We start from the raw sequence: 12,758 nt of genomic DNA on the forward strand, positions 1-12,758 counted from the left end.
ACTGTGTCCTTAACCACCCAGGTTAAGTGTTACAGCAAGTTCCTTAGTGATGGGGGAACTTGAGGCCAAAATAGAACCCACCAATACGTTGTATAATTGCATATTACACTGCATATAGCTAAAATTTCAGGGTGTAGGTTCCATGATTTTCAATACATCCTTTGGTCATTTTCACTGAACTATGAGTTAGCGAACTCCTGGGGACCTGGTCAGAGTGTGGATGGACATACCTTTTCCTGAGAATCCCTCGGCCCTCTAAGGAGCTGGTAGTTAAAAAATGCAAACTCGCCTCAGACTGACGTAGGTATGTGAGCCAGCTCTGCCATGCATGAACTGTATGACCTCGTGTGAGTTCCCTGTTGTCTTTTAAGTCTGTTTTCTTATTGGCAAAATGGAAATCCTAGCCCCTTCTTTAGAGATTATGGAAGAGATCAAATGAGGCTATACAAGTAAAACTGATAACGCAAGTAAAAGACTTCCTTATGGCTGGCATATAGTGAACCCTCAGTAAATGTAAATTATCATTATTATTTTCTTCACGACCTCTAGAGTTCCTTATAACTCCAATATTTTAAGATTCCAAGAAACACTCTGATTACACAGGTACAGATGAACAAAAATCAGTGGGTACCGACATGCCTAGATTGAAAGACCCAGTTTGTGTTCAGCACCTTTTCACGCCAGCCTGGTATGTTATTTCTTTTTTTTTTTTTTCTCCTTTCCTTTCTTTTTTTTTCTTTCTTTTTTTAGATCAAGTCTTGTTCTGTCACCCAGGCTGGAGTGCAGTAGGGAGATTTCGGCTCACTGCAACCTCTGCCTCCTGCGGCAATCGATTCTCCTGCCTCAGTCTACCGAGTAGCTAGGATTACCGGAGCCTGCCACCAACCCTGGCTACTTTTTGTATTTTAAGTAGAGACGGGGTTTCACCATGTTGGCCAGGTTGGTCTTGAACTCCTGACCTCATGATCCGCCCACCTTGACCTCTCAAAGTGCTGGGATTACAGGCATGAGCCACCGTGCCTGGGTCTGTAATTTTTTTTTCCCCCTCATAGAGACGGGGTTTCACCATGTTGGCCAGGCTGGTCTTGAACTCCTGACCTCAGGTGATCCACCCACCTTGGCCTCTGAGTGCTGGGATTACAGGCGTGAGCCACGACACCCAGCCTCTGGTATGGTATTTCAATGCCCACTTCATTCTTTGCTTGAGGTGTCCCTTGTATTTTGCTGACCTTGCTCTTAGTTTCAAAAGGACCTCATTTATTTTGCAGACACTGAAATTTTGTCATTCTTTATGAAAGCAGTGTGGCTGTTCTCATACTGTTACCTCTTGGCAGGCAATACCTGCACAGAAACCAGTGAGCATGGCTGAAGTGAATGTCAGATATTCTATTACTGTCTGCACCTGGCGCAGTAACCACTGACACACCTGGGCAACCTGCTTTACCCAACGTGCAGCCTGGGATGAGGCCCCACCTTGGCAGAACTTTGATGCATGTCTAATGACTGATTTGAAGACCTTGTTCTTGGAAACTACAGGGCTGACATTTAAGTGTCACCCATGAAATTTGCCTCAAGGTTCAACGCTGACATTAGCTACCAATTTCGGCTTCATAACCTTGGAGTATTCTCTTTGCTTTCTAGAGCATTAAATACCATCCTACAAAGCATAAAGCCATTATTGTTCTGTTATTCTGCCAAAAGACACATACACTTTATTGATGCCCACAATTTTCTTTTTCTTCCTCTATGGTAGGTACAGACCTCTTCCGTTTAGGTAGACAGACCTCCTTTAGTAGGCAATTGTCTGCTTGTCTGCCATGTTATTGGCTGAGTCATGGCTCATATCCACCTCTCTCTGCCTTTGCAGTTTTTGGCGTTTTTTGGTTTTGTTGTTGTTGTTGTTGTTGTTGACAGAGTCTCGCTCTGTCGTCCAGGTTAGAGAGCAGTGGCACGATCTCGACTCATTATAACTTCCGCTTCCCAGGTTCAAGCAATTCTCCTGCCTCAGCCTCCTGAGTAGCTGGGATTACAGACACCTGCCACCACACCAGGCTAAGTTTTCGTGTTTTTAGTAGAGATGGGGGGTTTCACCATGTTGGCCAGGCTGGTCTCAAACTCCTGATCTCAAGTGATCTGTGCCCAGCCTGCGTTTTCAGTTTTGAAAATAGGTTATCTTGTTTGGCAAATAGCAGGACATCAAAGGGCACACAGGCAAAGTAACTGACCACTAGATCTATGCAACTTTTGCCCACATGAATGAACTTATTTTATGTCATTTATTTATTTTTAGACAGAGTCTCACTCTGTTGCCCAGGTTGGAGTACATGCATAATTATGGATCACTGCAAGCTGACTCATAGCTCAAGCAATCCCCTACCTCAGCCTCATAAGAGCTGGGGCTTCAGGATGCCCCACCATGCCCAACTTTTTTTTTTTTTTTTTTTTTTTTTTTTTTTTTTTTGTGAGACGGAGTCTCGCTCTGTCACCAAGGCTGGAGTGCAGTGGCGGATCTCAGCTCACTGCAAGCTCCGCCTCCCGGGTTTGCCGCCATTCTCCTGCCTCAGCCTCCCGAGTAGCTGTGACTACAGGCCGCCGCCACCTCGCCGGCTAGTATTTTTGTATATTTTAGTAGAGACGGGGTTTAACCGTGTTAGCCAGGATGGTCTCGATCTCCTGACCTCGGAGCCGCCCGTCTCTGCCTCCCACAGATAGTGCTGGGATACAGCTTGAGCACCGACCCGGCCCTTTTTTTTTTTTTTTTTTTTTTTTTTTTTTTTTTTTGAGACGGAGTCTTTGCTACTGCCGCCCAGGGCTGGGATGTGCAGTGGCCCGGCTTCTCAGCTCAGGCTGCAAAGCTCCGCCTCCCGGGTTGTCCGCCATTTCCTCCTGGCTCAGCCTCCCGAGTAGCTGGGACTACAGGCGCCCGCCATCCTCGCCCGTCTCTAGTTTTTGTATTTTTTAGTAGAGACGGGGGTTTCCCGTGTAGCCACGGATGGTCTCGATCTGCTGACCTCGTGATCCGCCCGTCTCGGCCTCCCAAAGTGCTAGGATTACAGGCTTGAGCCACCGCGCCCGGCCTTTTTTTTTTTTTTTTTTTTTTTTTTTTAAGACAATCTCTCTCTGTCTCCAAGACTGGAGTGTGATGCCTCTATCTCAGCTCACTGCAGCCTCAACTGAGCCTCAGAGTCAGGTGATCCTCCCCCCTCAGCCTCCTGAGTAGCTGGGACTACAGGTGCAAGCCACCACACCTGGCTAATTTTTGTAGAGATAGGGTTTCACCATTGCCCAGGCTGGTCTTGAACTCCTAGGTTCAAGTAATCTGCCTGCCTCAGCCTCCCAAAGTGCTGGGATTCCAGGTGTGAGCCACCATACCTGGCCTAATTTTTAAATTTTTTGTAGAGACAGGATCTCACTGTGTTGCCCAGACTGATGAACTTATTTTAAAAGGGCAAATCATTAAGTTTGGAATTAGCCTTAAACTCACTGCTCTTATACTTTACCAAAAACCATTTTTCCAAATATCTGTTTGGGTCCAGAAGGCAGATCCCAACACCATCTTAGCTTTTACAGGAAGGCTTTGTCAAGTTACTGGTTGTCTGTATCCACAATGGGCTAAGTGTAAATTTGGCTCAATTACTCTGACAAGTCTTTTTTTTTCTTCTGTTTTTTTCAGATGGGGTGTCACTGTTTTGCCCAGACTGGAGTACAATGGCACAATCATAAATCATAGCTCACTGCAGCCTCGAACTCCTGGACTCAAGTGGTTCTCACGCCTCAGCCTCCCAAGTAGCTAGGACTACAGGTGTGGGCCACCATGCCCAGCTACATCAAGTCTTGGAAAGTTCTTCAGTGTGCATCATAGTGGTAATTACACATTTATGTTTATAAACTGCAAAGAACTTCAGGGTTACTTTTGCATAAGTTTTCAATACCAGCAGGCTCCATACCTAAATTAACACTGATGTTGAATTTGATCAGCGTTCAGGCAGAAGAAAAGAAAAAGGAGAGGTCGGCCGGGCGCGGTGGCTCAAGCCTGTAATCCCAGCACTTTGGGAGGCCGAGACGGGCGGATCACGAGGTCAGGAGATCGAGACCATCCTGGCTAACATGGTGAAACCCCGTCTCTACTAAAAAATACAAAAAAAACTAGCCGGGTGAGGTGGCGGGCGCCTGTAGTCCCAGCTACTTGGGAGGCTGAGGCAGGAGAATGGCGTAAACCCGGGAGGCGGAGCTTGCAGTGAGCTGAGATCCGGTCACTGCACTCCAGCCCGGGCGACAGAGCGAGACTCCGTCTCAAAAAAAAAAAAAGAAAAGAAAAGAAAAAGGAGAGGTCCAGACAAGAGGGTAGTGAATATACTCCCTGGCAAATCTGGATACAGACGAGAAAAGGGATCCAGTAACTTCTACTGCATTTTCAAATATACCATTACATATGTGAGGTATGATGCTCCTTGATCTATGATGCTCCTTGATCTAATTAATTCACTCTTGTTTTATTGGTATTGTTTCTCTTTTTTTTGAGACAGAGTCTTACCCTATCGCCAGACTGGAGTGCAGTGGCACAATCTCAGTTCACTGCAACCTCCGCCTCCAGGGTTCAAGCGATTCTTCTGTCCCAGCCTCCCAAGGAGCTGGGACTAGAGGCACACGCAACCACGGCCAGCTAATTTTTGTATTTTTAGTAGAAATGGGGTTTCACTACATTGGCCAGGATGGTCTCGATCTCTTGACCTCGTGATCTGCCTGCCTTGGCTTCCCAAAGTGCTGGGATTACAGGCGTAAGCCATGGTGCCCAGCCTTTTTTTTTTGGTTTTTGTTTTTGTTTTTGTTTTGAGACGGAGTCTTGCTCTGTCATCCAGGCTGGAGTGCAGTGGCACAGTCTTGGTTCACTGCAACCTCTGCCTCCTGGGTTCAAGAGATTCTCCTGCCTCAGCCAAAGTAGCTGAGATTACAGGGATGCACCACAACGCCCAGCTAATTTTTTTGTATTTTTAAAAGAGACAGGGTTTCACCATGTTGGCCAGGCTGATTTCAAACTCCTGACCTCAAAAGATCTGCCTGCCTTGGCCTCCCAAAGTGCTGAGATTACAGGTGTGAGCCACTGTGCCCAGCCATGTTTCTTATTAACTAAATGTTTAAATGCTCATTCTTAAACTGTGCTGGGGCCAGGATAGTGTCTGATATATCTTTGTATCCCTCACACACTTGTCCCAGTATCTTTTATATGATGGTCCTATGTAGATTTAATTTAAATCAAATTAAATTATAGGCCACTTTCCCCTTCTTTGTAGTAAAAAGTTACATTGTACAAAATAAACAGTACCACATAACTTGTAATGGAAAAAGAAATCTTCCATTTTCAAGTGAAGAAGCAGAAAACTCGTTTTTAGAAGCTGCCCTTAGGGATTGCCTTGAGCAGCCTGGTGTCATTTTGTGACAGTTCCCTACCAGTGGTTGGCCAAGGAAAAGACAATGTGTTTTAACTCAGTTGTTTGACCTTTGGGTGTATTTGCTCTTTAGTAAGCATCCCTCAAACAGGACCATATGAGTTTTACCTGAAGTCTTAATTGGGTTAGAGTCTGCCTTCTTGAAACAAAATGATGAGGAGTCCATTTTCCAAAAGCTACATCTTCTAGGCCAGGCACGGTGGCTTGTGCCTGTAATCCCATCATTTTGGGAAGCCAAGGCAGGTGGATCACCTGAGGTCAGGAGATCAAGACCAGCCTGGCCAACATGGTGAAACATGTCTCTACTAAAAATACAAAAATTAACCAGGCATGGTGGCCATTGCCTATTAATCCCAGCTACTCGGGAGGCTGAGGCAGGAGAACCACTTGAACTTGAGAGGCAGAGGTTACAGTCGACCAAGATTGTGCCACTGCATGCCAGCCTGGGCGACAGAGTGAGACTCCATCTCAAAAAAAAAAAAAGATATATCTTCTAGTGATTATTAGGTTATTAGGACAGGGATTTTAGGAAAATCTGTTTCTAAGAGATCTGTGGTTTCACTAAATGAGCTACAATTCCAAAATATGAAGAGCCAAAGAAACAATTTCAGCAGGCCACGTATTCCTCCTTTTCAAATGCAACTTGCATTTTCAACTTGTAGGTTAAATAATATCTACCTCTTAATTTATTAACTTCCTTGGAATGAAAATCTAGGCTATGATTAGTAGAAAAGGGTAAGGACTCCAAATGTTTTACTATTTTTATTTTACTTAAAGTTCCCATCAGGAGTCCTGTGGTATTTCCTCCCCTAACCTTTCCTATCATCTAACTTCAGTTGCCATGTTGCTTAAGGAAAATATGCTTGCTGTGGCTTGAGAAAAATCAAGGCCCCAATCTAAACACTTCACATTGTATGTCTCAAAACATCACTATGTACCTTGTGAATATGTACAATTATTACTTGTCAATGAAATAAATAAAATTAAAAAAGAAATTAACCAAAAGAATATAAGAAGAATGTTGAAATTCTTTGTTAAAAACAAACAGGCTAGGCCGGGCGCGGTGGCTTAAGCCTGTAATCCCAGCACTTTGGGAGGCCGAGACGGGCGGATCATGAGGTCAGGAGATCGAGACCATCCTGGCTAACACTGTGAAACCCCGTCTCTACTAAAAAAAATACAAAAAACTAGCCGGGCGAGGTGGCGGGCGCCTGTAGTCCCAGCTACTCGGGAGGCTGAGGCAGGAGAATGGCGTGAACCCAGGAGGCGGAGCTTGCAGTGAGCTGAGATCTGGCCACTGCACTCCAGCCCGGGCAACATAGTAAGACTCCGTCTCAACAAAAACAAAACAAAACAAAACAAACAACAACAAAAAAAACAAACAGGCTGGGCACGGTGGCTCACCCCTGTAATCCCAGCACTTTGGGAGGCCGAGGTGGGAGGATCACCTGAGGTCAGGAGTTCAAGACCAGCCTGACCAACATGGAGAAACCCCATCTCTACTAAAAATACAAAATTAGCCGAGCATGGTGGTGCATGCCTGTAATCCCAGCTACTCAAGAGGCTGAGGCAGGACAATTGCTTGAACCCAGGAGGCAGTGGTTGCAGTGAGTCAAGATCGCGCCATTGCACTCCAGCCTGGGTAACAGGAGTGAAACCCTGTCTCAAAAAAAAAAAAAAATTAATAATAATAATAATAATAATAATAATAATAAATGGGGAAGAATGGGGAAAAAAAATCCCTACTAATTTTTTTTTCCTTATTTGTTACAGAACTATATAGGTTTTTCTTTCCTTAAGTTGGGTTTTTTAATTTATATATTTTATTTATTTATTTGGTTTTTTAAATCAGCTAACTTTAAGATTCAGTATTTATATTTTGCCAGGAATTTTTCCATATAACCTAAATGTCAAACTTATTGATATAAATCATATATAATATCCTCATTCTATTCTTTGTATTGTGAAATAAGCTCTTTATAAGGTCATAAAACAAATAAACAACTCAAAGAAAGTCAGGTAATGACCTGGACTTTTTTTGTTTTTTGTTTTTTTTTTTTGAGACGGAGTCTCGCTCTGTCGCCCAGGCTGGAGTGCAGTGGCCGGATCTCGGCTCACTGCAAGCTCCGCCTCCCGGGTTCACGCCGTTCTCCTGCTTCAGCCTCCTGCTGGGACTACAGGTGCCGGCCACCTCACCCGGCTAGTTTTTTGTATTTTTTAGTAGAGACGGGGGTTTCACCATGTTAGCCAGGATGGTCTCAATCTCCTGACCTCGTGATCCGCCCGTCTCGGCCTCCCAAAGTGCTGGGATTACAGGCTTGAGCCACCGCGCCCGGCCGACCTGGACTTTTTTTGAATCAAGCCAGGCACAGTGGTCATACCTGCAATCCCAGCACTGGGAGGCTAAGGCAAGCAGATCTCTTGAGCCCAGGAGTTCAAGACCAGCCTGGGAAACACAGCAAGACCTCGTCTCTATAAAAAATTAAAAATTAGCTGGGCCCAGCTACTCAGGAGGCTGAGACAGGAGAACTGCTTGAGCCCAGGAGTTCAAGGCTGCAGTGAGCCCTGATTGCACCACTGCATTCCAGCCTAAGCTGACAGAGCAAGACTGTCTCAAAAAAAAAAAAAAAAAAAAAAAAAAGCATCAAATATACTCATAACTAAGAAACCAGCAAGCTTGAGAAGGCCAATTCCATGGAATTAGGGCTCCTTGTGTGTATACATGAACATGTGTAAATTTCTGCATCTGTCAATTCAGTAACTGGCCAAAGTGCCCCAGCTCAGCAGTTCTCTTGATAGAAAATGTCAACACAGGTTGGGTGCGGTGGCTCAAGCCTGTAATCCCACCACTTTGGGAGGCAGAGGTGAGTGAATTCCCTGAGGTCAGGAGTTCGAGACCAACTTGGCCAACATGGTGAAAACCCCATGTTCACTAAAAATACAAAAAATTAGCCAGTGTGGTGGCGCACGCCTATAATCCCAGCTACTGGGGAGGCCGAGGCACGAGAATTGCTTGAACCCCAGAGGCGGAGGGTGCAATGAGCCGAGATGGTGCCACTGCACTCCAACCTGGGCAACGAGAGTAAAACTCCGTCTCAAAAAAAAAAAGAAAAAAGAAAAAAAAGAAAATGTCAACACAGAGCACTAAGGTTTGAAACCTAAGAATCTCACACTGGCCTCAAAGCACAAGTAGAGTCAAGTAGCTGGTCCAAGTAGCTGCCTCTGTTCATTCTATTTAAAGCATTATTTTTTAAATCCTGCCTTTGGTGGGAGAATCATACACATACATTGACTATGTCGATGATCACCTTTCCCTGATGCCATCAAGGATGCAGAGAAAAAGAAATGTGGACACATTGTCTGTGAAAACCACCTCTTACTAGAAGCTGATTACCTTCCTGGGGGAGGTAGGTGAGGGAAATTAAGAACATAGATTTGGGGGAAATTCAAAGGATTAGCAGGGGAGCAAGACTTGGGCTCTAACTCTAGGACACAGTGCTGATAGACAAGGTAAGATTTCTGTCTGAACCACAAAAACAACAAAATCTGATCATCAGTCTGAAATTCATCTCTTTAAGAGGTTTTAAAGATTCTTCCAGAAATTTGACTAAGTTTTCATTTTACAACAAATACCTGTTCACGTGAAGCCACTCTCCCTCCCTTTCCCCCCATAGCTCATGCTATTCCTTGACCCCTCTCAACACTCTCTCCACACTGGGACCCTGCACAGGCTGTTTGATGTAGCCACTGCCGCCTGTCCCCATACCCCTCTGCCTATCCTCCAGGTCTCAGAATGCCATTTAATCTCCAAGAAACCTTCCCATGGCCGGGCGCGGTGGCTCAAGCCTGTAATCCCAGCACTTTGGGAGGCCGAGACGGGCGGATCACGAGGTCAGGAGATTGAAACCATCCTGGCTAACACAGTGAAAACCCGTCTCTACTAAAAAATACAAAAAACTAGCCGGACGAGGTGGCGGGCGCCTGTGGTCCCAGCTACTCGGGAGGCTGAGGCAGGAGAATGGCGTGAACCTGGGAGGTGGAGTTTGCAGTGAGCCGAGATCCGGCCACTGCACTCCAGCCTGGGCGACAGAGCGAGACTCCGCCTCAAAAAAAAAAAAAAAGAAAAGAAAAGAAAAGAAACCTTCCCGATAGTCACCTCCTGACTCAGATTATGTGAGGTCCTCGTTTTTATTTATTTATTTTTTCGAGACAGGGTCTTGTTCCGTTGCCCTGGCTAGAGTGCAGTGACGCAATCTTGGCTCACTGTAGCCTCAACCTCCCAGGCCTAAGCAATTCTCTCACTGCAGCCTCCCAAGTAGCTGGGACTATGGGTGTGTGCCAGCACCCCCAGCTAATCTGTTTATTTTCCAGTAGAGAATGGGATGACAATGTTTAAAATTTTTTGTAGAGACAGGTCTCATTATGTTGCCCAGGTTGGTCTTGAACTCCTGGGCTCAAGTGATCCTCTCACGCTGGCCTCCCTATGTGCTGGGATTGCAGGCATGATTCATTCTAGCTAGCCTAGGTTTTCTTGTTTTATATCTTAAGTCCTTACAATTCTTCATCAGCCCACTCATTACTCCGTTAATGTATTATTTAATATCTTCTGTGACTACTAAAGTAACCCTGTGGGGACAGCAATCCTTTCTGTCCTAATTACTTCTTAATTATGCTGCATCTAGCACAGAGCCTAGCACAGAGTCTAACACAGAGCCTAGCACAGAGTCTGGCACAGGGCAGGTGCTCAAAAAATGTTTGTTACTGGATTTACTTGTATCCCTACAGATCATATACTATCACCTATAGGGTCTCATAACGTGGAGGTTTTGCAAATGTTAAAGTCTGTCTCAATCAGGCAAATGTGGCTTAGGGAATCATGCCCATTCTGTGGCATTAACTCTCAAGATGCTATTTTTCTGCACATTTAACATGAACATAGATTTGGACTCTGCTTTCACAGATAAATGAACGAGTCATTCTGGGACATAGCATGGGGCATTTTCATTGCAAACTCCTACCCGCTGATTGCAGGAGGGGAATCTTGAATAAGTGTCTGATTCTAGGATCTTATGTCTGGAAGACTGCTCCATTATCTCACATGGGCTGTTCTGAGTGCCAGCGCCCACTATTTACAAGGTCTTTGGGGTGCTCATCTCAAGACCATCATATGAAGTCACCAAAAAAAAAAAAAAGGTTTTCTTTCAGTATTAGAAAACTAAATTCTGGCTGGGTGCGGTGGCTCATGCCTGTAATCCCAGCACTTTGGGAGGTTGAGGTGGGCAGATCACTTGAGGTCAGGAGTTTGAGACCAGACTGGCCAACATGGTGAAACCCTGTCTCAACTAAAAATACAATAATTAGCCAGGTGTGGTGGTGCATGCCTGTAGTCAGCCCCAGCTACTCGGGAGGCTGAGGCAGGAGAATCACATGAACCCGGGAGGCGGAGGTTGCAGTGAGCTGAGATCGTGCCACTGCACTCCAGCCTGGGTGATAATGTGACTTCGTTTCAAAAACAAAAACAAAAAAACAAAAAAAAAACCTAAATTCTTTCTTTGGTAAGCACAGACTTCTTTCTAATCAGCTACTCATCAGACTATGCATTTCTTACCCTTAAAAACTGAACCCTTTAAAAAGAAAAAAGAAAAAAAATTTGTATTGTGTGAAAACTAGGAGGTAGGGAATACTTAATGCTAGTCATCTGGGGATTATCAGAGAAATGCTATATTTCACCAGACCTGTTTGCATAAGGTGCGCTGAATTTCAGACATGTTAAATTGTGTGTGTGAAGGGTGGGGGGACACATTCTACAGTTGATGATATGCAGTAGCGCTACAGGAAGAACCCACTGCCAGATATTTTCATAAAATCAGTATTAAAAGCATTTCAGTGAAATCATTCAAATATACCTCTGTCATTCTTTTTGGCAGTGGGAGTCCTCTAAGGACATTTGTACTTAACAAACATACAGGGCACTCTGGCCTAGTAAATTAAACAAACACAACAAGAATATGTTTGTAAGAAGAAAAACAAAGTGGGGAGGCAAGTGTTAGCATTTTGATGTTGCTATGTGATGTTCACCCACTCTTCTCTGCCCCTGGGTTATGTGCATTTGAGTCATGGTGAAGATGATGCCAACTTACCAAACCTCCTCAGTGAGCCAAGGATTGCTGATCTCTGCTGGGTGACCTGATGCAGAGTCTCCTTCCAAGGCCTCCGTTACCTGAGCTGTGAAATGAAAAAGATAACACTACTGACCCAAAGACCAGTATTGAGAAGTCCAAAGTTAGTGATCACTAAATGGAACTGGGGAGGGGGTGAGAAGAAGGAACATGGTATTTTGCTATTATCACAGGCCGTTGTGTGTGCCTGGAACTGCAAGGGAAGCTACATAACCAGGCAATATGGGAAATCTCCCCTGGCCCACATATACATGGAGAAAATAGGTCACATCATTTTGCCAGCTCTGCAAGACTATTCCATTTCATATTAATTAAAGGACACTCAAGGAAAGAAAATCTTACTATGACAAAGAGAGAAAGGAGGGCCTCATGCCTGTAATCCCAGCACTTTGGGAGGCCAAGGCAGGAGCATCACTTTAAGCCCAGGAGTTTGAGACCAGCCTGGGCAATAGAGTGAGATCCCATCTCTACAAAAAAATTTAAAATTAGCTGGGCGCCCATGGTCCCAGCTTGATGGGGGAAGCTGAGGCGAGAAGATCACTTGAGCCTAGGAGTTCTGAGGCTGCAGTGAGCTATGATCGTGCCACTGCACTCCAGCCTGGGAAACAGAGTGAGATCCTGTCTTTTTTTTTTGAGATGGAGTCTCGCTCTGTCACTCAGGCTGGAGTGCAGTGGCATGATCTCAGCTCACTGCAACCCCTGTCTCCCGGGTTCAAGTGATTCTCCTGCCTCAGCCTCCCAAGTAGCTGGGACTACAGGGGCGCCCCACCATGCCCAGCTAACGTTTTGTACTTTTAGTAGAGACGGGGTTTCACCATGTTGGTCAGGCTGGTCTCAAACTCCTGACCTCGAGATCCACTCGCCTTGGCCTCCCAAAGTGCTGGGATTATAGGCGTGAGCCACTGCGCCCGGCCTGAGATCCTGTCTTTAAAAGAGAGAGAGGCCAGGTGCAGTGGCTCATGCCTGTAATCCCAGCACTTTGGGAGGCTGAGGTCGGTGGATCACTTGAGGTCAGGAGTTCAAGACCAGCCTGACCAATATGGTAAAACCCCATCTCTCCTAAAAATACAAAAATTAACCAGGCGTGGTGGTGGGCACCTGTAGTCCCAGCTACTCAGAACGCTGAGACAGG

At 45.3% G+C, this 12,758-nt stretch overlaps 1 protein-coding gene across 6 annotated transcripts in view; it reads right to left on the minus strand.

The window, feature by feature from the left end:
- RBM47 (RNA binding motif protein 47) overlaps window positions 1-12,758 on the minus strand; it is a 213,254-nt gene that overhangs the window by 114,070 nt on the left and 86,426 nt on the right. For 5 of the 6 annotated variants that reach the window (XM_030921772.1, XM_030921793.1, XM_030921790.1 and 2 more), the window contains one exon: window positions 11,588-11,672. The exons of the other annotated variant lie outside the window; for it this stretch is intronic. The gene's annotated coding sequence lies outside the window, so the exon portion shown is untranslated. The remainder of the gene's footprint in view (window positions 1-11,587; window positions 11,673-12,758) is intronic. 6 annotated transcript variants of the gene reach the window in all.

The sequence above is a fragment of the Rhinopithecus roxellana genome, chromosome 2 (genome assembly GCF_007565055.1).
Source record: "Rhinopithecus roxellana isolate Shanxi Qingling chromosome 2, ASM756505v1, whole genome shotgun sequence".
Taxonomy (NCBI): domain Eukaryota; kingdom Metazoa; phylum Chordata; class Mammalia; order Primates; family Cercopithecidae; genus Rhinopithecus; species Rhinopithecus roxellana.